This window comes from Gobius niger (assembly GCF_951799975.1).
Source record: "Gobius niger genome assembly, chromosome: 4".
NCBI lineage: Eukaryota > Metazoa > Chordata > Actinopteri > Gobiiformes > Gobiidae > Gobius > Gobius niger.
The window spans coordinates 2,120,034-2,145,260 of record NC_136855.1 but is presented as its reverse complement, the minus strand read 5'-3'; the positions used below and the strand labels follow the sequence as shown (position 1 = coordinate 2,145,260).

Here is a 25,227-nt window from a genome sequence, read left to right as displayed (position 1 = left end):
CATGAACTGTTGGTGATGTAAAGTTGTGCTGTTTCGTTTGGGGCTGTTTAAACAGAGAAATGAAAAGGGATTCGTCATCGGCCGCTGTGTTCTGTGTGTTCACATTGGGCATAAAAGTCGTATAGTGTGAGCGGACCTTTCGTTTTCATGTCTGAGTATAAAAAAGACAAAATTTACCGTACGATGCTTATTTTATGACGTTTTGTTCGAGATGGAGATTTCCCGGAAATATATATAAATAATAATAATACAACAAAGATGCACATAGATTAAAATTGTGTTGAGCCTGATAATGACAATTGGAGCAACAAGAACACGGAGTATAATATGTGTATTAATGTGCCCTTATGTCATAAAAACAAGTATGGCTGATATTTGGCATTGGAAACTGAAAGAAATATATGAATGGTCGCTTTGTTACTTGCTTTGTAGGGATCTAGCAGGAAACAAGACCGTTCTTGTAATAGTGTTTGGTTCTGTTATTATGTGAATAGTTCAAACAGTGGTTGTGAGTTTGGTTTGTGTCAAAAAGCTGTTCTGAAAGGAAACGAATTCTTCATCTTTTTGCTTTTGTTCCTTGTTGTTGTTTTGTTTACATTGATTGTACTATGAGAAATGAAAAGTTTTATCATTTTGAGTTGGGGGGAGGCGCTCATAAGCTTTTGCTTCAGCCGACTCCTTTTGAGCAAAATATGTGCTCAAATAAATAAATAAATAAATAAATAAAAAAGCTCTAGCATCGCTTTGTCCAAATATGGTCATTTCCTTTCTGGGAGTGCGCACGATAATAAACTTCAGGTCCGCTTTTTTCTAAATGAGGTTTTTGCTCCAATTTAGTCGCTCCTTCAGACTCCAAACTTTACTGTCGTGGACTTAACAATATTAATAATTAATCATTCATATCTAATTCCCAGCCTGATTTATTCAGCTTTGAACACAACACAGATTTTTTTACACTTACGATTAATTTATTCGAAAACTTAACAAGATCCAAAATCCCTCTTGAATAAATCTTCGTAGCTACTATACAAACAAAATAAAACAATACATTTATTGTCTGGGTCTGTCCATAAAATGGACACATAAAAAAATAAAAACATAAAATATCAGAAAACACATGTTTCTGTATTTGTGTCAGTAATGTTCAGCAGACGTTTCAAATTGACATTAGAAACTATTTTTATTCCCCGTTCACCTGCAGCGTCTGGCCTGACCTTTATTTCTATAGCACATTTCATAAACACGAGTTTCCAAAGTAGAGAAAATGAAGTCCACAGTCTGAGTCTGACAGGTCGTGTTACTGTAAAGTGTAAAGCAGGTGTTCCTTAAATCTCCACTTTAAACACATTTGAACAGTTTGTGACGTCCGTCTGGAGGAACGAGCTCCATCTGGGTTCACAGCTGCAGATCCTGTAGAAGCTCCTCACCGTGTCTTTCACTGTTTAATATCGCCATACGCGGCGTCCGCAAGTATTCCCTCACACAAAGGGGAAGAAAAACCTGCTGATCAGAGGGAAGCATCTCTGGGACACAGAACCATTAACACGTTGAGTGCCAAAAATGGAAAACCTAGTTTTTTTTTGTTTGTTTTTTTATGAAACCAGACCCTCTAATACACCTTATGTGTGATTTTGGTAGCTCTGTGATGAACAGAAGTGAAATAAATGATGATCAAAAAAATGAAAAAGAATGAATGAAATGAAAAGTCACATCTGGACATTTATATATATATTATTGCGTTTCTTTTCTTTTTTTGTGTGTGTGTTAGTCTGAGGGGGCGTGGTGTTAGTCTGAGGGGGCGTGGTGTTAGTCTGAGGGGGCGTGGTGTTAGTCTGAGGGGGCGTGGTGTTAGTCTGAGGGGGCGTGGTGTTAGTCTGAGGGGGCGTGGTGTTAGTCTGAGGGGGCGTGGTGTCAGTCTGAGGGGGCGTGTGTTAGTCTGAGGGGGCGTGGTGTTAGTCTGAGGGGGCGTGGTGTTAGTCTGAGTGGGCGTGGTGACAAAGCAGAGCGGCTTCACATGGAAAGATCGAAACAGTTGAGATTTTAGCATTTCTCTGAGTTTTTAAATGGTTAAAATCGGTCCAAGGACGACTGAGAAACATCCTGTTAAAGTCTTCAATCCAGAACCAGGCTGTTTAAATGCACACTCCATAAAAAGAGATCGAGAACACGCGTGTTTCAAAACGTGTTACAATGTTGTCGTTGACTTGAGACAAAGATATTCACGCATTTGCCTCTTCACATAACGTTAGAGTCAGAGGAGGAGAGGAGTTAATCATAAAGGAGAGAGTTTCATAAAACCCACGTTTTCTCCAAATCTAGAAATAAATCAGTGATTTTAAGCCAAACTAGCCTCTGTTTAGCTTAGATTTCTCAGGAACCAGGCTACACGTAGATTTAAACTGTTTTCACCTATGGAGAGCTTAGAGTCTCGTCTTTCAAATAAGCCACAGCCTGTGTCCATAGGTATAGCACAGAATACACTGTGGTGCTACAAATATCATGAAAAATGGTCTGGATTGTTGGCACTCAATTGTTCTGTTGCCAACAGGATCATCGCTGTACTTTGTTGAAATTGTTTAGTAAAATATCCTAATCACAAAAATAATTTCTATTCTAATAAAATACCTTTAGCTCAGTTTCACGTCTGCAGAGAATGCTGTCGTCCACTGAGCAGCCTCTTGGTTCTGACTCTCCATCATGTATTTTGAATCTTCTCCACTTGTTTCCCCCGCCTGCTGAATAAGTGGTTCTGTTGTATCAGGAGGACTTGCTCACCGTCCTGCAGACACCAACAGTGCGGTAGAGAGTTGCAGATGGCCGTCTGTTTCTGCAGCTTGATCTACAGGACGAGCATCAGGCGGCCACCTGGCGCTCACAAAACACATTAGCCCCGACGTAAATGACTGCAGACTTCTGAGGAGGAGGGAGACCATGCGCCGCACAAACTTCACTTCTCAATTACAGCCGAGCAAAGGCGTGTTTCTGCAGGCCTTTGAATCTGCTCACTCTGTCCCAGCGCTGCCAGCCAGAGCTGCACACGAGGCTTTTCTTTAAGTGAGACACTAAAATGTTCTTCTGGGCAAGTGTCTGACGCCGGCGATAAAGCCTCGCGGGAGGCGGCGAGGGAGGGAGGACTGTGTGGTCCAGGACGCTCACTCTCACTCTCGACAGGTATCGCTTGTCAAGGCAAGTTTATCATGTGACCTTTTGAATACCGAAGTAGCATTATGTAGGGCTGTGCAATTAATCGAAAGTCGATTACGATTTCGATTATTACACTAGACCAGTGGTTCTCAACCTTTTGGAGCTGCGACCCCCATTATAACAGTTAAAGGTGTTCGTGACCCCCCGCTCTGGTCACACCGTGAGAAATAGGAACATTAGCCTACATAATTCATCAAACATACGAACATATAATGGCACTCTGGTAAAATAGCAGACACATGCAACAATAGAATATTATAATATACGTTAAAAAAAAGTATGTATATTTTATCTACATGATCTGGCGACCCCCTTGGGGGTCCCGACCCCCAGGTTGAGAACCACTGCACTAGACGATCACAAAAATAGCATAATCGAGAACAAACGATTATTAAGGATGCCCTCCTGCTCGTCCGTCCAAAGTGCAAAAAGTCCGTCCTGCTCGGTGTGTGTGAGGCGTCTGATCAGCAGAAACACCAGCGCAGCGACAGAACTGTAAATAATATCAGACTAATATTTCCTCTTGAGATATCACCACTGTTAAAGGAATAGGCCACCGTTTTTACATACTGAGATATGCTCTTACCTCACTTTAGCCGAGTTAATATATCCCCGTCTGGTCTTTGTCCGTGCGCTCTGCCAGGCAAACGGAGCACATACGCAGCCTCTCCCACATGTCACATAGCTCCAAAAAAGCTCACAATAGAAGCTACCAAGCTCTTCCACGTATTCCCTATTTAAATAAAGTTAATGAAGTGTTTTCAGACACTGGTTTTGTTTAGTAGAAAAGTCTAAAACTCTTCTTCAGGAGCAGATCAACGGAGCTCAAACAAACTCTTATCACTTCATGCTGCTGAGATGATTGTTTCTGTTCCCTTCACATTTCACGAGCTAAAGGCTCAGGCTTTGGTCTGACATATAAACATTAGCGCTGTGTGATGATGTCATCAGGCCGCGCGACTCTGTTGGACAGGTGTGAGGGCTGGCCAGCAGGGGGCAGGTGTCCCTATATGATTAGTTTAGAAACGTGAACATATTAAAAAAAAAATGCTTTTATTGTCCAAAGAAAATGTAGTCCATAGTTGTTTTTTAAAATAATAATAAAAATGAATAAATAAAATAAAGATTTTTTTTTAAGGCAACAAATAATCGTGATTTCAATTATTACTAAAATAATCGTGATTATTATTTTGTCTATAATCGAGCAGCCCTACCCCCTAGTGTTTTACATAACCCCATCGTGAGCGAAACAATGCTCGTGTCCCGAGAGGAAGAGATGTCGCCACAGCCGGTCCCGCTGTCGGCACTCGCTCTGCCGTAATTGCGTTATCGTGACCAAAACAAAAGCACGTGTTCACCCCCTCCTCCCCCTTTCCAGGCTGTGGAGTCTGGTTGGAGGAAAAGGCTCTTGTACTTAACATCTCCATTGCCCATGAGTGTTTCTCCAGCCCGAGTCTGCAAGTCTGCGTTTAGAAACACGATCAGGCCCAGTTCCTCTGATCTTACTGATGTTTTTCAGATGCTAAAAAGCTGCTGATGTTGTTGCTCTGAGATTCCGAACTTTTAGAGAGAGAGATTCGAGGCGAAGGACAACTCTTTCTCTGTGTGACTGTGGGCCAAAGACAAGTATTTCAGATTTGTCAGAGTTTAGTTGAAGAAAGTTGTCTCTCTGTGTTTCATCTTGGAATGAAAGGAAACTTAACCCATTCGCTCCCTCATACAAACCCCCCCCTCACACACGGACTTGTTCCTTAAATGCTGGATATGGCAGAAGTCTCTTGGTCCCTGTCGGAGGAGACGGAGGAGACGGAGCAGGTCCTGTTTGAGGAATGGCCGGCCTGAGTGCGTCTGACACCAGGTTATCTCCTCTGCTCTGCTGATTAGAGCTTGATTGAGTGTAATTGACATTGCGGTGTTCTGGCTCTGGGTGTTCAGGTCATTCTGGGACACACTGTTCCATCTTCCCTCACTTCGCATCATCATCATCATCATTATTATCGTCATGGGAGGCAGCTCACCTACAGCCTCAGAGCAAAAGAGTGGAGACCAGTGACATCATTAAAGGAAGTCACTTGGTTTATTCAGCTCAAATAAAAGATTTTTAAAAAATAAAAAATGCCCAATGTTTGCCCCATTTTTCCTATTTGTTCTAGAAATGTTTTTTTCTTATTAGCTCAATTTTTCCCCCTAATTTTTGCTCATTTTTTATTACTAACATTTTCCTTATTTCTCCCAATCTTTCCCATTTTTTTACCCAATTTATTTAAATGTTTTTGCACCAATTTTGAACTGGATATTATAAATTAGCAGATCTTCCAAACATTGTCACCTAGAACCAGAGAACAGAACAATACATATTTTAGTATAGGCAACATTCAGGTCCCCACGTGGTGGAGGGTTTGAGCCTGAATGATCCTGGAGCTCTGTGCGGGGGCCCCCCAGGACAAACAAGTCCTAAGTCAGGGGGGTCAGAAGCCCCTTATGAGAGACCAACAGGCCCGGTCCTTCTGTGGACCCACCACCTGCAGGGGGCGCCATAGGGGGCTGGTGCAATGGATAAGTTCATTATTTTTTAAAGGAATAGGCCACCGTTTTTACATACTAAGATATGTTCTTACCTCACTTTAGTCGAGTTAATATATTCCCGTCTGGTCTTTGTCCGTGCGCTCTGTCACGCAAACGGAGCACATACGCAGCCTCTCCCACATGTCATATAGCTCCGAAAAAGCTCACGATAGAAGCTACCAAGCTCTTCCACGTGTTCCCTATTTAAATAAAGTTACGTGAAGTGTTTTCATGCGAAGTATATTTACACAGAAATGTAACATGTCGATTTTATAAGCAGATAAAAAGGGGTACTATATTGTGAGGCGTAATGATACGAGGAGCAAAACGTCCGCGCAGTAACTCCTAAAGACTTCCCCCGCTCACTTCCGTCAATAACCTTTAGGAGTTACTGCGCGGACGTTTTGCTCCTCGTATCGTTACGCCTCACAATATAGTCCCCCTTTTTATTTGCTTATAAAATCGACATGTTGCATTTCTGTGTAAATATACTTCGCATGAAAACACTTCACGTAACTTTATTTAAATAGGGAACACGTGGAAGAGCTTGATAGCTTCTATCGTGAGCTTTTTCGGAGCTATGTGACATGTGGGAGAGGCTGCGTATGTGCTCCGTTTGCGTGACAGAGCGCACGGACAAAGACCAGACGGGGATATATTAACTCGGCTAAAGTGAGGTAAGAGCATGTCTCAGTATATAAAAACGGTGGCCTATTCCTTTAAGAAAATGAAAATGACACATTTTTAGAACCAAAAGATGTTTCTTTTTTTCTGCATCGTTTTGTCACTTTGACTTTACATTACAAAGAGAATGGCAAGACATGAAAATGTGATCCATCACTAATCATCTGACTGTGTTTGTTCTTCATTTAAAGCTGCTCTCATTTATGTGTAATTTAAAGGGGGGGTATTATCAAAATCGACTTTTTCAAGCCTTACATCATGTTATTATGCCTTTGCACATTCACTTATTTTTGAGTAATCTGTAAAAACTCTGATGGCGGCCATTTTGAGAGAGCAATTTTATACAAGGCAGTTATTCTAATTTACTGCATTTACAGACCAACAGAAGGTTTGGTCAGTGCACGTTAATGAACATACATGGGTCTCATGCATGTAAACAAGCCACGCCGGATTGTACCCCAATTTCCATCCGTCGTCCCCCATGTGCACTCGCTAACACACTCACATTGATCCTGGCCTATTGTACATGTTTTTAGTAGTAGGGGAAGCCAGAGTACCCGGAGGAAACCTACACAGACACGGGGAGAACATGTAAACTCCACAGAAAGACCCCGTCCAGGTGGGAATCGAACCCGAACCTTCTGGCTTCTACTACCGTGCCTACCGTGTCAGGGTGAACCGTGCTCTGTCTCATCAGGGGCTTCTGACCCGCTCTTTGTCTGACCCGTCACCTCGGACCAGGGCTGGACTGGCAGAACTTTTGTAAAATTACTAAAGAATCATAAAATATGTGTTCCGTTAATGAAGTTCCTCTCGCGACAGCAACAAAAATAAACTTCTCAAAACCAACCAAATGATCCCACTGTAGATGAAGATGAAACGGTAAAACTCACCACGGAGTTATGGAGGTGTGGAGTGAGAACAGAAATCCCAAAAAGGCCAAACATTGTAAATCCTTTTAATGGAGACAAGATTTACAAACTGCACTGACGACGAGGGACAAGACGGAGTCACCTGATAACTCCCAGCATGCACTTCTTTGCAAACATTTGTCTAAAATGTATCAAAAATAGAGGTCTGAGGTTCTGTGGGTTCTGGAGGGAGTTACAATAAACTTTCCTCTTATATTCGCAATGTGAGGGGCATGAGTGTGATGTCCCAGAGGCCCAGTGCTCATTTTACGAGATTATCTGTGAACCATAACTCAAGAAAGCGCCAACAGAAGGGTATAAAAGGCGTCACATCCCTCTAGTGGAGGAATTGTGTAATTGCATCTGAGTAACAATAGAGATTCTGATGGCTCTTAGTCTTCATGCTAATTGTGGGCCGGTGTTAAGGTATAACGGGCCTTATCTCGATCTGATTGGCCCAATCGGCCCAAAAGTACGTCGGCCCACCGGGAAAACTCCTGAATCTCCCGATGGCCAGTCCAGCCCTGCCTCCGACCTGTTTGCCCTGGGAGACCCTACAGGGGCACAGAGCTTCAGGATCATTCAGGCTCAAAACCTTCCCCCACGTTAAGGCTGCGGCTCCAGGAGGACAGAAACACATTTATCAGAATAAATAAGATAAAGTAAACATGTTGAGACCTGTATATTTGCTAAACTGCAGCTTTCATCTGAGTCTGTATTTTGGCCTTAAGAACATGATACTTCCATGTAGAAGTGGGTTTACAGAGCAGAGATATTTCCCTTGAACGCCTCACACTCACTCAGCTGCTGTAACAGTGAGGAGGAAACAGACCTGACGCTCCTGGAGATGTTGGATTATTAAACGGGTCGCAGATGTTTGTCAGGTCATGATCTTTTCTAAACTTCACCGTTGCTGCTTCTGCGACATCGAGTCAGTTTGTGTAATAATTGAAAGATGGCACATTGTTCTTCCTCGCGTTGTCTTCCCGTGTAGAAGCTCCTCTGCTGCTGCGGGTTTACCGTCAGAGCGAGTCATTGATTCTCGTCTGAGTGGCCTACATCCAGGAAAGTGGAGAACGGGTTTGTCCTCACCTCATTACAAGCCTCCTGAACAAGACGCCGGTTTGAAGGGCGGGGATGAGGGGACGGGAACGGCACAAAGACTAATCCACCATGGGAAGAATTAATGAGAATGAGAGCCAGGAGGGCGGAGATGGAGGAGGATGGAGGAGGATGGAGGGGGATGGAGGAGGATGGAGGAGGATGGAGGAGGATGGAGGAGGATGGAGGAGGTCAGGAGGAGGTCAGGAGGATGGAGGAGGATGGAGGAGGATGGAGGCTTCAGCAGGAGGTCAGGAGGATGTCTGCAGTTTTGACACATTTTTGGTAGTGTTTTTGTCTTGTTATTGTTAGGGAGGCACTGACACCGCTTTTTCTAAAACCGAGACTTTTTCACAGCAGATTGGTTAATAATGAGTTAATTTACTCATTTACATTTCCTTGAGTAAAGTCGGCGACACTTTTAAGAGAAGTTAAATCAGATTTTATTTATTTTTATGTCACAGACAGAACAGCTCATGTCCTAAAGCTCCTCAGTGCTTGTGCTTTATTCATTTATGTATTTGTATTTAACAATAGTATTGAGATGTTACTTATTACTGCAGATAAATGCTCTCTTTTCTCCTTTACTTCAGCTCCGTGTGGATTTTCTTGTGTGTTTATAGTAACTTATCCAGTAGCTAAAGTAGCAGCTCATTTTGGCTCAATATAAACATGCTGTATCTCTGTATTTTGGATTTTCTGAGGACTTTTTAGTCGCTGGGTTAGTTTTTCAGATGAATAAGAACCTGGGCATAAAACGGAGTAAGAATCGCCCAAACTGTTAGCCGCGAGTTAGCAGCTAGTTAGCAACATTAGCAACATTAGCCTGTATGTTGTAAACCCTGCAGACGCATTTAGCTCTGGTTAAATCCAGCTCAGACTCTGGTTTAGGGAGTTTCGTCTGTAATAAAGTCAGCTCTATGTGGAATATTGGATTTACACTAAACTATTCTCCAGTTTTTTTGCTATTTTCTCTCCTCAGTGGAGCTGCCGTCCTCAGGTATCGGGCCGATACCCGATTCTGGTGTCGGTATTGGTGCATCCCTAGATTTTGTCATTTGTTGCTTTTTCATCACTTTTTTCCGCTTCTTGTTCGTGCTTGTTCATCACGTTTTTGTTGCTCCTTTTCTGCTCTTTTGTGTCACTTTTTATTGGAGTTTTTGTCTCTCGTTTGTTGTGTTAATGTTGCTTTCACGACATGTTTGTGTTGTGTTTCCATCCTCGTTTTCGTCACTGCTTTCAGATTCCGAGAGAACGCGCTCGGTTCAGGCGGAGGTTAAGAGGTTAGGGGAGTCCTGGTCCCAGAGGGGAACTTATTGTACATGTTTTTAGTGGTATGAGCAAGCCTTCGCAGACACGGGGGGGAACATGTAAACTCCCGGCAGAACATTTCCGCCCCCCCCCTGTTCCCGAAGGAGCCAGCGCTGCCGCCTCACCTCCCGCCTCCTCATCGATGTCGGGGTAATCACGGGGCCAGAGTACAAATCCACTTACTCCGCACATGGCCTTAAGTAATGGATTTGTGAGTGCATTAAAGGGCCGTCGTGTTGGCCCCTGCCAGACTGGCTCTCCCCCCCCCCCAGCATCCTCCTCCTCCTCCTCTGCCCGGCTCGTTTTCACCCTCTGGACGTCACTTGTCGCTCGGAGGACTCCAGGCTTTGTGCCACACTCCTCCTCCTCCTCCTGCTGTGTAAAGCCAGGGGGGGGCGGGTGTATTCTGGGGGGGGCGGGTGTATTCTGGGACTGTAGGACAATAGGTGTGAAGGGAGTGAGCGATGGAGACGACAGCAGCGTTTCTGCACCGACCAAAAGGTAATTGCCGTGAAATTGGCCGAGTGTGTGAGCGAAACACTGGTGTATTTAGTTTTGTGATATACCGTCCGCTGCCAGGTCTGAGATCAGTAACATTATGAGTTCAGTAAGGAGTTCAGCCGTGCACGTGATCACGCTGAATAACCAGCTTCAATCAGTTCGACCGTCGTTCCTCGATGACGAAGCTCGGTTTAGGAGCAGGTGACGTCACTTTCACACAGCGATTGGCCGGCGCAGAGGCCAGGCCTTTAGCAATAGAAACACTTCCTTCAAACAAAGACGGTTTTCCCTTTTCTGGGCTTTTCTCCCCGACCTTAACGGCATTATACATTATTTTAGATACGTTATTGTAAGTTTCTACGACCAAATAAACCAAGGCCAAAGTTAAAGCCTGAAAAAAGCATCATAGGAACTTCTACATGTGATTGAGTTTCTATATTTGAATCAAATAAAAACGCTAATCATTTTCTCTGATTTGAGTTGTTTCTAGTTGATAGTTTTCAGTGCAGGAAGTCAGTTTAACATGTGAGGCGTTAAAAAGCTGTTTCCTCATGAGCTCTGAGGCGCCTGAGGTTCGGCTCGTCCAGACCGGAGCTGCAGATACTCACTCGCCTGGCAGGACACACTATTCTGTTTATTCTATCCACCCATTTTCTTCCACTTGTCTGTTGCCGGGTCATGGGGAAACACATGGCACCAGCCCCTGTGGCTCCTCCTGCAGGTGGTGGGTCCACAGTGGACTTTTAGGACCTGTTTGCCCTGGGAGACCATACCAGGGGCACAGTCCTGATAACAGAGCTCCAGGAACATTCAGGTGCTCAAACTCCTCCACCACGTTAAGGTGGCGGATCCAGGAGGGAGCTGTTTATTCTAAACTTTTAAATATAATTCAAATATATGATATTTTTATGTCTTACATACTGCATTATAACTAAGTTTCATATCAGTATTTATACCACAATTATTCATGTTTTTGTTTTTGAATGTCAGTTCAGTATAAAAGTCTTGATGGTTTGGCCCCGCAGCCCCTGAGGATGTTAATGAGATCTTGTGAAGAACTTTAGATCCTCCACGTCTGGACAGAAGCTTCTCTGAAGCTGCAGGACGTGCTGGAGAGAGCGGCACTTTAAACAGTTTAAACTTCAGTGGCTGAAAGACGGTTTTGTTTGTTTATGATCATTCACACATCGTTAAAAAGGGAAATACGGTAAATCAGGCGTCTCAGACATGCGGGCCGGGGGCCAAATGCGGCCCGCGAGGTCATTTTTTGCGGCCCGCGAGATAATGACTTGTTTATATTATATGCGGCCCGCCGGTAAATTGCATTAAACACGTTAGAACTACATTTCCCATGAGGCACCGTGCGGTTGTGCTAATGCTGCTGCGGACGCGAGAATGTCAACATCAGACGGGGAAGGAGATGCGGACGACTTATCAACTTTTTTCAACAGAGAAACTAAAAGCAGCGACTGAGAGAGAGGAGCTTCTGAAACAGGTGGAGACGTCAGAACACGAGGGAGAAACTTCAGTTCAGCTAAACATGAGCTGGAAAAGTTACAGCAGCATCTCTCTCTCAGAGCTACATTATCATGTCAATGAATTTAATCTTTATTAAAGGGACTATAGGGAGTTTAAAAATGTTAAAATTATGTATTTTCCTCCCCCTACATGTTCCAGCCATGTCCTAATGTGTAGAATGAGCTCAGACCTGTTCACCACAACTGCCTCTAAAATCCTGCACGGTCACTCAGAAATGTGTCACTTCGGCCCGAATTGCCGTCATGCACGAGCTAAATATAGAAGGTGCAGTTATACATATGGCCTGAGGCGGCAGTATTGAGTATAAAATGGCGAACTTGCATCCAGCCCCTTTAAGGACACATGTGCAAACACATGATCCACAGTTACATTAAAAATCGAGAATATGGAAATGTATTAAAATACTACAAATAATTACAGCAACATTGACAGTAAAAAATATAAGCCCCATCAGTTCTTTAACTCTCGGTCACAAAAAGGCCTGAGGTCAGTGAAGCTTAAGAATGTGCAGATAGGTAATGTACAGGCTATTTTAAATCATAATTGACTTAATATAAAAGGCTTCGTCTGTTGCGGCCCCCGACCCACACTGGGTTCGCATTTTTGGCCCCCAGTCCAAATGAGTTTGAGACCCCTGCTGTAAATATTGCATCTGCCGGTGCTTTATCTGTGTTTCACACTTTATCACTGTTTTCTCGAGCCTAGTCACACTTTTGCATTGGCGTCACAAACTCCTACAAAACAACCCCGAGCTCTGCGATCAATGCTCCGATCAAAGCCCAGGCCGAGCTGAACCAAAGCTACAAGGCTCATTTCTCTCACGGAAACTCGCTGACCAAAACATGGGCAACTTTTCCTCAGAGTTACAGATTTGTTCTTCATTATTTGCATTATTTTAGGTCCAATAACCTGACGCTGAAACGCTTTTAAGACAAAAACTCTCCATTTGCTTTTAAAAGGGTTGGTGGATCTAAAAGTGGCTGCCTCGGTTCTCTCCTTCCTTTTATTTTTGGCGCACAATGATTTCTCTGGACACAGATTGATCCAGTTCTCACTCAAAGCCGGTCCCTTTAGGCCTAATTAGTTTCATCATCTCAGTCAAACTCCAGGCCCTGTGTTTTAAAACACACAAATAAAGGGTTTGGCTGAGGGGCTTCTGTGTGGGGGGTGGCCGGGGTTCCTGAGGTGAGCCGTCCTGTGAGCCCTGCAGGGGGTCAGGGCTGGAGCCGCTGTTCTGCCACTGTTCCCTCTCTGGCGGCGCCTCAGTCGGCCTCGGCGCTCGCCTCGGCGCTCGCCTCGCCGCGCGCTCCTTCTGTCCGCCGCCTAATTAAGCTCAGTGACACATCTGTGCCGCCGCTCCCTGGAGAAGCTTCTGCAAACACTGGGAAACTTCGCAGACACAGGCACTGATGCAAAACTCCAAAGCAGAGAGAAAGTTTTATACTTTATTCCAGCTTTTAAAATGGATCCCTTGGTCTTGTATAACTTTAAATTATGTGTTTTTCTACAACGCATCCACATGTAGATCCGGATTAGACTAAAGCAGGTGTAGTGTCTCCATCCGTCCTCGTCAGTGTTGGGAATAACTGCGTTTAAAGGGGGGGTCCCTCATTAAAAACATGGCTGAAGTGTTGCCTTGGCACATTCACGTATTTTTGAGTAATCTGTAAAAACTCCGACGGCGGCCATTTTAGGGATAGGTTTGCCTGAGTCCTCCTAGGAACGCCCCCACCTCCTGGAGACGCCTCCGAGCTTTCATCACCAGCCGAGTGACCAACCACTGCTCCTCAGCAGAACCCCCTCCCCACTGATGCCACAGACAGCGTGTGGAGGGGGCGTGTCTAAAGGCTCAGAGGTTCTTAAAGAGACAGAGGCCTATTTCAAGACATTCACTACAGCCATTTTGAGAGAGACATTTTATACAAGGCAGTTATTCTAATTTACTGCATTTACAGACCAACAGAAGGTTTGGTCATCATTGTAGTGTGATATAGACTGGTGCTATGTGACTGAAAAAAGCAGAATACGTATGTGCGTAGATCACAGCGTGTTTATTTGTTTACCTGGCACATGTGCGAAGAAGGTAGTGTCTCCTTTGTCCTAACAGTCCTGTCAGGCACTGCATCCTTCTCATTTGTCTAACTTCAATGCTGGGCTTTGTACGCAAATGTTTATCCATGTCTTTAACCCCTTAACTCCCATCTGAACCAAGCACAAAACAATGATGGAAATGTGACAAAAAAGTGAGAAAAATTGATGAAAAAGTGGCAAAAATGTCACAAAAATGTCACAAGAAAATTGACAAAAAAATGACAAATGTGACAAAAAAAATGACAAAAATGTGATAAAAAAAATAACAAAAATTGGATTAAAAATTTACAAAAAAATGACCCCAAAAAATGACCAAAAATGTGACAAAAAAAGACAAAAATGTGATAAATATTTGCCAAAAAAATACAAAAAAATTCAAAAAATTGACAAAAAATTACAAAAAATTACAAAAAAGGACAAAAAATGTGAGAAAATTGACAAAAAATTGACAGAAAAAATGACAAATGTGACAAATAAATGACAAAAATGTGACCAAAAAATGACGAAAATTGGATTAAAAATAGACGACAAAATGACCCCAAAAATGACCAAAAAAATGACCAAAAATGTGACAAAAAAATGACAAAAATGTGATAAATATTTGCCAAAAAAATTCAAAAAATTGACACAAAATTACAAAAAAAATACAAAAAATGTGAGAAAAATGTGATAATAATTGACGAAAAAATTACAAAAAAACGTCGAAAAAATTACAAAAATTGGTTGAATACCCAACAAAAAAATGAAAAAAAATCTGACGTGAGGAAAAAGATCCTCTCGGTTCAGGCGGGAGTTAAGAGGTTGAAAATATAAAAGTTCTCCAAAAACACAGTGACTCTCAGTTCCTTATCAAGTGGCCGAACAGTAACAAACTGCTTCCTGTTTCAGTTTTACACAATAAAACTCACTGCATGTTATCGCTTTAGTAAGACTCTTATTATGAAAGGGTCCGACAGCGACAGAGTGTTGCATTTACAGCAGCTCAGAGAAGATGCCAAACAGCAACAAACAAGCTTTTTCCATTGTGTTTTTCATTTATAAAGCGAGTTTGCTTTTGATGATTCTGATGCCACAGACAGCGTGTGGAGGGGGCGTGTCGGAAAGGGTTAGAGGTTCTTAAAGAGACAGAGGCCTATTTCAAGACATTCACTACAGCCATTTTATACAAGGCAGTTATTCTAATTTACTGCATTTACAGATTGTTTGTCATCATTGTAGTGTGATATAGACTGGTGCTATGTGACTGAAAAAAGCAGAATACGTATGTGCGTAGATCACAGCGTGTTTATTTATTTACCTGGCACATGTGCGAAGAAGGTAATGTCTCCTTTGTCCTAACAGTTCTGTCAGGCACTGCATCCTTCTCATTTGTCTAACTTCAATGCTGGGCTTTGTACGCAAATGTTTATCCATGTCTTTAACCCCTTAACTCCCACCTGAACCAAGCACAAAACAATGATGGAAATATGACAAAAAAGTGAGAAAAATTGATGAAAAAGTGGCAAAAATGTCACAAGAAAATTAAAAAATTGACCGAAAAAATGACAAATGTGACAAATAAATGACAAAAATTGTATTAAAAATATACAAAAAAATGACCCCAAAAAATGACAAAAAATGTGACAAAAAAAATGACAAAAATATGATAAATATTTGCCAAAAAAATTACAAAAAATTTCACAAATTTGACAAAAAATTACAAAAAAAGGACAAAAAATGTGAGAAAATTGACAAAAAATTGACAAATGTGACAAATAGATGACAAAAATGTGACCAAAAAAATGACAAAAATTGGATTAAAAATAGACGAAAAAATGACCCCAAAAATGACCAAAAAAATGACCAAAATGTGATAAATATTTGCCAAAAAAATTAAAAAAAATTTGACAAAAAATTACAAAAAAATTACAAAAATGTGATAAATATTTGATAAAAATTGACGAAAAAATTACAAAAAAAATGACGAAAAAGTTACAAAAATTAGTTGAATACCCAACAAAAAAATGAAAAAAATCTGACGTGAGGAAAAAGATCCTCTCGGTTCAGGCGGGAGTTAAGAGGTTAAAAATATAAAAGTTCTCCAAAAACACCGTGACTCTCAGTTCCTTATCAAGTGGCCGAACAGTAACAAACTGCTTCCTGTTTCAGTTTTACACAATAAAACTCACTGCATGTTATCGCTTTAGTAAGACTCTTATTATGAAAGGGTCCGACAGCGACAGAGTGTTGCATTTACAGCAGCTCGACGTCATGAGAGAGACGTCTCAGAAAAGATGCCAAACAGCAACATTTATTGTGTTTTTCATTCATAAAGTGAGTTTGCTTTTGATGATTCTGATGCCACAGACAGCGTGTGGAGGGGGCGTGTCGGAAAGGCTCAGAGGTTCTTAAAGAGACAGAGGCCTATTTCAAGACATTCACTACAGCCATTTTATACAAGGCAGTTATTCTAATTTACTGCATTTACAGACCAACAGAAGGTTTGTCATCATTGTAGTGTGATACAGACTGGTGCTGTGTGACTGAAAAAAGCAGAATACCCCCCTCTTTAAGTAAAACAGCGCTTCTTTTCGTGGGGGGAGGGTGGGCGGAGTCTCTTCTCACGCTGTCTTCGTAGATGCCCCTCGGAGCTCACATCAGTCAGTGTCCTCGGCCTCCCCAGGACAGGGACAGCTGCAGAACCGATGCACATCTGGCTGTGTCTGTGCAGAGGTTTGCATAAACCCGACCCCCGGCCTGTCATCCGCACAGCGCCGCCTGTGACCGGGGGAGAATCGAGGTGGTCATCATTCATCAACTTAGTTTTAACCCAAAGACGCAGAATCGGTGGAAATGAGTCTCTCTCTCCTCTCTCTTCGCTCCAGAGACACTGCAGGCCGTTTCTTTCTGTGAGGGCATCTACAGGTATATTTGCTGATGACTGTTTTACGTTTTGCCTGATGAACGAAGAGACTTGATGCCTGTGTGTAAAGTCTGAGTGTTGGCTCATGTTTGTTTTACTCCTGTTCCTCCACATTCTCTTTGAACATGTCGTGTTCCTACATTAATAAAACAGCGGCGCAAATACTGGTCAATTGACTGTGCATGACTTCAAATTATAACAATAAGGATTGATCCAGCACGCCAAAATAAAAGCACCATCTTATTCATTTGTAAAATGTGTGCATTTAAAGCAGCACTAAGTAACTCTTCCCCCTAGAGGCCATAAGGGCAACTGCAGGTGTAGTAGCAAGTTACGATTTTTTTAACTTATTAATTGTCTTGGAGAGTAAATACTATGCTGGCAGGAAAGGCGAAGGGAGAGAGGGTTACTGTGCACCCAATTATACAATGGAAATATTTTTTTTTCACTCAAACTTGGCAGTAAATACTGTTTAAAGTGACGTTAGCCCGCAGTTAGCTTTGCCCGTTAGCATGTTAGCTTCTTCTTCGTGATTCCATTAGTGTGTATTGGTGGCTCCGGCTCGGTGGCAGTCAAGTTGCAAACATGGTTTTCTGTCTAGAGACACCAGGGGGAGATGAAAGACCCCCTGATCCTCCCATAAACACTTGTATTTCCCCCACAGGGACTACGGAGAGGATTTATTAAGGTAAACTCTTTGACATGCTGGATCGAAACAGGAAGTCACTTCTTGGGTGGTGTTGTTATGAATTGAAGTCAACTTACTTTGAACATCTGTGACATGATACATAAATACAAACACCTCTCTGTTTATATAGTAATACTGGTATTGGTATCGGTGCATCCCTACTAAATACAGTGAGCTCTTTGTTTCCAGTAAAAAGGCTGAGGCCTCATTGCTCTTCAGTCACAGACTGAGAAGAGAAGTAGGAAGTCATGGAGTAAATTAAACTAAATTTTTGATTAGATACATGATTTTCAAATATTTTTCTTTTTGTAGTTGTAATAATAATTTTCCGTATATTGTGTTTTTACTACATATTTGAGTTTCAGAATATGATATGACTCTTACATGCAGCAGAAGTCTGAAGATCTGTCTAAAGCAGAAGCTCCATGACTTCCTTCAGAACCAATCAGAACCAGAATCAGAAAACGAGTCCTCCAATCCCAGACCAGGGCTCACGCAGTCAGGTTTACCTGGAGGAACGGGCAAAATTAGCAACACACACACACACACACACACACACACACACACACACACACACACACACACACACACACACACACACACACACACACACACACACACACACACACACACACTCTAACACAAAGAGGAGGGAGGCCTGTAACTGTTGTGACTTATTTTCATTATTAGTTGTTTTACATATTTCTATACATGATTTAAATTCATTTACATGATTACAAGGTATTTCCAAATCTTAGGTATAGTAAAAAGGTCTTAAGTGCCATATGGTTTTATTTTGAAGCAACGGAAGTGCTTTATTGTGAAGGGTAAAAACAGGATAAGTTCTAGTTGCCTACGCCATCTTTTTTTTTGATCAACTTTTTATTGGTGCGATGCCATTATTGCATTTACAATTTTATCAGTATACACTTATATATAATATATATTTTAAAGTAGTTGTTTTTTCACAGGGTGATAATATACAGTATTAACATCTAATTCCTTGCCTGATTTATTACATTTTGAATCACACTAAACAAGTCAAAGTTTGAATGTTTGTTTTCTCATTCATTTATTGATCTATTTGTTTGTTTATTTTGTCCAGGACAGTGCACGTTTATGGGACTCATGCATGTAAACACGCCACGCCGGATAATTTCCACCCATTGTTCCACATTTGCACTAAACCTACTATGACATAGGGAGAACATGCAAACTCTACACAAAAAGATCCCACCCGAGATCAAACCCAAGACTTTCTTGCTGTGAAGCGCCATCAAAAATCCCCTTTTTGTAACATATAGCAACTCAATAAAACTATTAATTTAAACATGTGACAATTTGAGCTTTTCCCCCCCTTTTTTTTTTCATAAAAGGCTTTATTTTTATTTCTGAAAAGGTGTTGACTATTCTAATTCTAATTCTAATAGAATAGATTAGAATAGAATAGAGAAATTCATCTTTAGCTCACAGATGCACACACACAAAAAAACACAAGACTAGGGACAATACAAACATTCCCAGTAGAAAAAAAAATACATAGAAAAATTAAACAGAAAAAGCATTACAGAACAGCTCAGTCCAATTCTGTGGCAATTATTATTTCAGATTTTTAGCCAGTGGAACTATATCTATATATTGTATAGAGTTCAGATGGGTGAGCGGAGTCAGAGTAGGGCTGTGCAATTAATCGAAATTCGATTACGATTTCGATTACAACAGTAAACGATTACAAAATTAGCATAATTGCAAAAAATCGATTATAATTTTTTGTTTCAAATTTTTTTTTTTTTTCAATTTTTTTTTTTTTTTCAATTTTTTAATTTTTGTCACTTTTTTTACTGGATTTTTGTCTTTTTTTGCTGGATTTTTGTCTTTTTTTTTAATGGATTTTTGTCTTTTTTTTATGGATTTTTGTTTTTTTCTGCTGGATTTTTGTCTTTTTCTGCTGAATTTTTGTAAAAAATTTTGCTGGATTTTTGTCACTTTTTTGCTGGATTTTTGTCACTTTTTTACTGGATTTTTGTAAATTTTTTGCTGGATTTTTGTCTTTTTTTTTTTATGGATTTTTGTCACTTTTTTGCTGGATTTTTTTAAAGGCAACAAATAATCGTTTGAATAATCGTGATTTCAATTATGACAAAAATAATCGTGATTATTATTTTTTCAATAATCGAGCAGCCCTAAGTCAGAGGCAATAGCTCGAGCTTTGGTCAGTGTCACGTCCTATGTGAGACCCTTTTATTGGTATGGGCACATCATCTATACCTCACAGAGGCATAATCTGAACTCATATGGCATTGTGATTGCGTGATTCTGACCGACTCTGAGCTTTCCACTTGTCTTTGAATTGAGCCAGAATGTTCTGTTCTGTTTATTGTTTTGATTTTGATTTTGTTGTGCCTTACATTAACGAAAATCCAATAAATATATATGAAAAAAAAGAAAGAAAGAAAAGAAAAGGTGTTGGCTGGAGTTGGTTTAGCGTCGGGGCCATCTGTTGAGTGGCTTCGACTTTGGCACCTCAACTTTTCTGTTTGAGTTTTTGTTCGAGTTCACAGGTGTGTCCAGAGCAGTCTTTGTAAAGACTTTCTCACTGTCAGTTTCATGGATTTTACAGGCGGTTTCTTCTGCTTGAACTCTCCCCATGCTCTTTCTGGTGGTGGTGGTGTTGGCTGGTGGATTGGAGCGACAGGTCTCTTGGTTAACAGTCTTTGAGCCCTGTCCGTTGAGTCGGGGTGTCGCTCTTTTGTCGCCTGAAATTTGGTTCTTAATCCATGCCCTCAATTTAGCGATTAGACTGTTTGCGTCGTCGAGCTGCTTTTGTTTGGCCTTTTGTTCCTTCTCTTGGTTTTTAACCTCTGCTCTCAGCTGCTCATTTTCCCGAACTTTCTTCTCAATGTACTTTTCTTTTGTCTGGAGCGATTCTTTTGCCTGCTTCAGCTGGGCGGACTGGTCTTTGGAACGTTTTTCCTGAGCTTTCAGACTTTTGTCGAGAGTCTCGTTCTTTTTGATCTGCATTTCTAGTTTGTCTGCCAGCTCCTTGCTAGACATTACCTGCTTGTATATATAGCTCTCTTTCTTTTGGAGAAGGGTCGTAGCCTGTTCCAGCTGGATGGATTTGTTCTCGGTTATTCTTTTCTGGTTGGTTAGAGCTTGTTCAAGTGCTTTATTTTTGAGAACTTCTTTGTCTAGATCTGACCTCACCCGCTTAAGCTCCTCCTGAAGCTCTTGTATCTGTCGCACAGACAATGGTGTCTGGTTTGAGGCCGGATTTGGAGACGCCAGCCGGGTCTCCTCCTCCTCCTCAGCGCCCCCTGGTGTTGTGGGGGCCTCAGACGATGGTATAGTCTGGTTTGAGGCCGGATTTGGAGACGCCAGCCGGGTCTCCTCCTCCTCCTCAGCGCCCCCTGGTGTAATGGGGGCCTCAGACGATGGTGTAGTCTCGACTGGGGCAGGATTTGGAGACGCCAGCCGGGTCTCCTCCTCCTCCTCAGTGCAACCTGGTGTTGTGGGGGCCTCAGACGATGGTGTAGTCTCGACTGGGGCAGGATTTGGAGACGCCAGCCGGGTCTCCTCCTCCTCCTCAGCGCCCCCTGGTGTAGTGGGGGCCTCAGACGATGGTGTAGTCTGGTTTGAGGCAGGATTTGGAGACGCCAGCCGGGTCTCCTCCTCCTCCTCAGCGCCCTCTGGTGTAGTGGGGGCCTCAGACGATGGTGTAGTCTGGTTTGAGGCAGGATTTGGAGACGCCAGCCGGGTCTCCTCCTCCTCCTCAGCGCCCTCTGGTGTAATGGGGGCCTCAGACGATGGTGTAGTCTGGACTGGGGCAGGATTTGGAGACGCCAGCCGGGTCTCCTCCTCCTCCTCAGTGCAACCTGGTGTTGTGGGGGCCTCAGACGATGGTGTAGTCTGGTTTGAGGCCGGATTTGGAGACGCCAGCCGGGTCTCCTCCTCCTCCTCAGCCTCAGACGATGGTGTAGTCTGGTTTGAGGCCGGATTTGGAGACGCCAGCCGGGTCTCCTCCTCAGCCTCAGACGATGGTGTAGTCTGGTTTGAGGCAGGATTTGGAGACGCCAGCCGGGTCTCCTCCTCCTCCTCAGCGCCCTCTGGTGTAGTGGGGGCCTCAGACGATGGTGTAGTCTGGTTTGAGGCCGGATTTGGAGACACCAGCCGGGTCTCCTCCTCCTCCTCAGCCTCAGACGATGGTGTAGTCTGGTTTGAGGCAGGATTTGGAGACGCCAGCCGGGTCTCCTCCTCCTCCTCAGCGCCCTCTGGTGTAATGGGGGCCTCAGACGATGGTGTAGTCTGGTTTGAGGCAGGATTTGGAGACGCCAGCCGGGTCTCCTCCTCCTCCTCAGCGCCCTCTGGTATAGTGGGGGCCTCAGACGATGGTATAGTCTGGTTTGAGGCCGGATTTGGAGACGCCAGCCGGGTCTCCTCCTCAGCCTCAGACGATGGTGTAGTCTGGTTTGAGGCAGGATTTGGAGACGCCAGCCGGGTCTCCTCCTCCTCCTCAGCGCCCTCTGGTGTAGTGGGGGCCTCAGACGATGGTGTAGTCTGGTTTGAGGCCGGATTTGGAGACACCAGCCGGGTCTCCTCCTCCTCCTCAGCCTCAGACGATGGTGTAGTCTGGTTTGAGGCAGGATTTGGAGACGCCAGCCGGGTCTCCTCCTCCTCCTCAGCGCCCTCTGGTGTAATGGGGGCCTCAGACGATGGTGTAGTCTGGTTTGAGGCAGGATTTGGAGACGCCAGCCGGGTCTCCTCCTCCTCCTCAGCGCCCTCTGGTATAGTGGGGGCCTCAGACGATGGTATAGTCTGGTTTGAGGCCGGATTTGGAGACGCCAGCCGGGTCTCCTCCTCAGCCTCAGACGATGGTGTAGTCTGGTTTGAGGCAGGATTTGGAGACGCCAGCCGGGTCTCCTCCTCCTCCTCAGCGCCCTCTGGTGTAGTGGGGGCCTCAGACGATGGTGTAGTCTGGTTTGAGGCCGGATTTGGAGACACCAGCCGGGTCTCCTCCTCCTCCTCAGCCTCAGACGATGGTGTAGTCTGGTTTGAGGCAGGATTTGGAGACGCCAGCCGGGTCTCCTCCTCCTCCTCAGCGCCCTCTGGTGTAATGGGGGCCTCAGACGATGGTGTAGTCTCGACTGGGGCAGGATTTGGAGACGCCAGCCGGGTCTCCTCCTCCTCCTCAGCGCCCTCTGGTATAGTGGGGGCCTCAGACGATGGTATAGTCTGGTTTGAGGCAGGATTTGGAGACGCCAGCCGGGTCTCCTCCTCCTCCTCAGCGCCCCCTGGTGTAATGGGGGCCTCAGACGATGGTGTAGTCTGGTTTGAGGCAGGATTTGGAGACGCCAGCCGGGTCTCCTCCTCCTCCTCAGCGCCCTCTGGTATAGTGGGGGCCTCAGACGATGGTATAGTCTGGACCGGGGCATGATTCGGAGACGCCAGCCGGGTCTCCTCCTCATCTACACCCCCTGTTGGTGTTGGGGGGTATAGTACTGCCTCCAGGTCAAATGCCGGGTCATAGACACGGACATTGTCCTCCTCCGTATACTCATCCCAGGATTTCATTTTGAAAGATTTGCTCAGTACCATTTTGTGTGCGATCAGCTCGACGTGAAGATGCAGAATGACAAAGTTTCTGGAAGCGCTAACACAAAACTCTGACATATGCGTCTATGATGTCATCAATGGAATGTGGGATGGCAAAGTTACCGATTCTGACAGGGTAACCATCGGTTACGTTCACGTTCTAGAATGTGATGTCATTATCTGAGCTAAAGCGGGGGCTAATAGTTCAGGATCGTGATGTCATACCGCTATGCATTTTGGGATTTGCAGCAATAATAAACCAATGGAGATTTTAAAAGGTAAAATAATTGTTTGTTTGTTTTTTAATTCTTTTTTGGTTATTATTACTTTATTTATTTATATGATCTTTTTTTGTCAACCTTTATCTATATTATCTATTATGTATATTAATGGTTAATGGATTTATTCCTTGGCTACCTTTTTTTGTCTTGATGGATTTATTATTATTTTCATTTTTTTTATTTTTTCTGTCATTGTTAGTTCTGATTGTTTACTACTTTTGGAATTATTTTATGTTGGTATGGGTATGGATGTGCGCCTGTGAATGTGTGTGTGTGTGTGTGTATGTGTGTGTGTGGATGTGTGTGTGTGGATGTGTGCATGGTATTTGTGTTACTGCATATTGTTCCCACAATATGCTTCCAACAAATGTCCAACTGATGTTTTGCAAAAACAAAGTTAAATACAATCTTAGACGTACAAATACTTTCACCAAGCAATACGTCCGTACTACAGTAAAGCAAATGTTTATCTCACGGTGTGGAGTTGATCTATGGAACGACCTGGATCAGGAAATGAAGAGTAGTCCTTCCTTTGAGCAATTCAAAGTTAGGTTCAAGCAGGATTTACTGCATCAATACGCTGGAAATGAGAGCTAAACGATATTCAAGAGGTGAGAAAGATGGAAAAAGACAATATGAAAAATAAAAATAATAATAATCATAATAACAATGTTCTCTGAAGGGCTATGTACATTAATATTTATATTGCTGTATACATATATAAACATGTATATGTACACGATATGTGCTTAAATGGACTACATACATGTATATATGAGCATATACATTTATTTATTTATTTATTTATTTTTTTCTCAACAATATCGTATGTATGTTCATGATAAGGTACCGGATGCACGTTTAGTTGACATGCTTTCGAAACGTTACTATGGTAACTAACTGTAAATGTTTACCTTAAACTATGTCAATTTGGACGGGGGTAGGCGTGTACACGCACCTTGCTTCTGCCTACTCCTTTTGGGCAGCTTACCTGTTAGTTTGTTTGTTTGTTTTGTCATGTCATCTGCTAAATACTCAGCTGCTCAAATAAAAAAATGAAATGAAATGAAATAAGCAGTCATTACATACAGTTCTCTTATACTACCTTACCTGACCTACTGCGTGGAAATCTCCGGAAAGCAATACAGATGTTTTATATAAATTACAAAAGAAGGCCTTACGAATTATCCACAAAGTCGGATATAGGGAGCACACCAACCCACTATTTGTGCAGTCGCCCTCGTTGTCTTCAAAGCCAAAAACAGTTTACTCCCTAAACATTCAAATCATGTTTTCAGACCGTGATGGGGGTTAGAACCTCAGAAGGAAAATGAATCTTAAGAAAAAATATTCCCGCACAACACAAAAAAGTCTGTCTGTTACACCAAGTGGAGTCGACCTCTGGAACTCATTAGAAGAGGATTAAAAAATGCATTTAACTGTAGTACAATTTAAAATAATGTACAGAAAGCAAATACTGGAAAAGTCTGCAAAACTCTTGTAATGAATCATCTGTTCCTGAACTATGAATTGTCTTTGTTATTTTGATCCGATAATGAGAATTGTGTTATGAATCCGGATTTATTATGTGATGTCCAGAATGTGCACCTTCAACCTTATGCAAGAGCAACACAAGAACGTCATGAACTAACGACTTTACTGTCTGGGATTTGCTAAGAGGAGCCGTTTGTTGATTTAATTCGCTACTAAGGCAATTCCTCAGTCTGGATTTGCAGCATAGATCTCATGGTTAAAGCCTAAATATACATTAAAAATGATTGTGCCGTGAGCAGTAGTTTAAGTTGTGCAAGTCTGAAAGGAGGGGTAGGGCCTTATAAGTTATAACTAACTTCTTCC

At 42.8% G+C, this 25,227-nt stretch overlaps 1 protein-coding gene across 1 annotated transcript in view; it reads left to right on the top strand.

Annotated features, from left to right (window-relative positions):
• The window catches only part of glceb (glucuronic acid epimerase b), a 142,990-nt gene that overhangs the window by 110,090 nt on the left and 7,673 nt on the right, over positions 1–25,227 (top strand). The window lies entirely within an intron of this gene.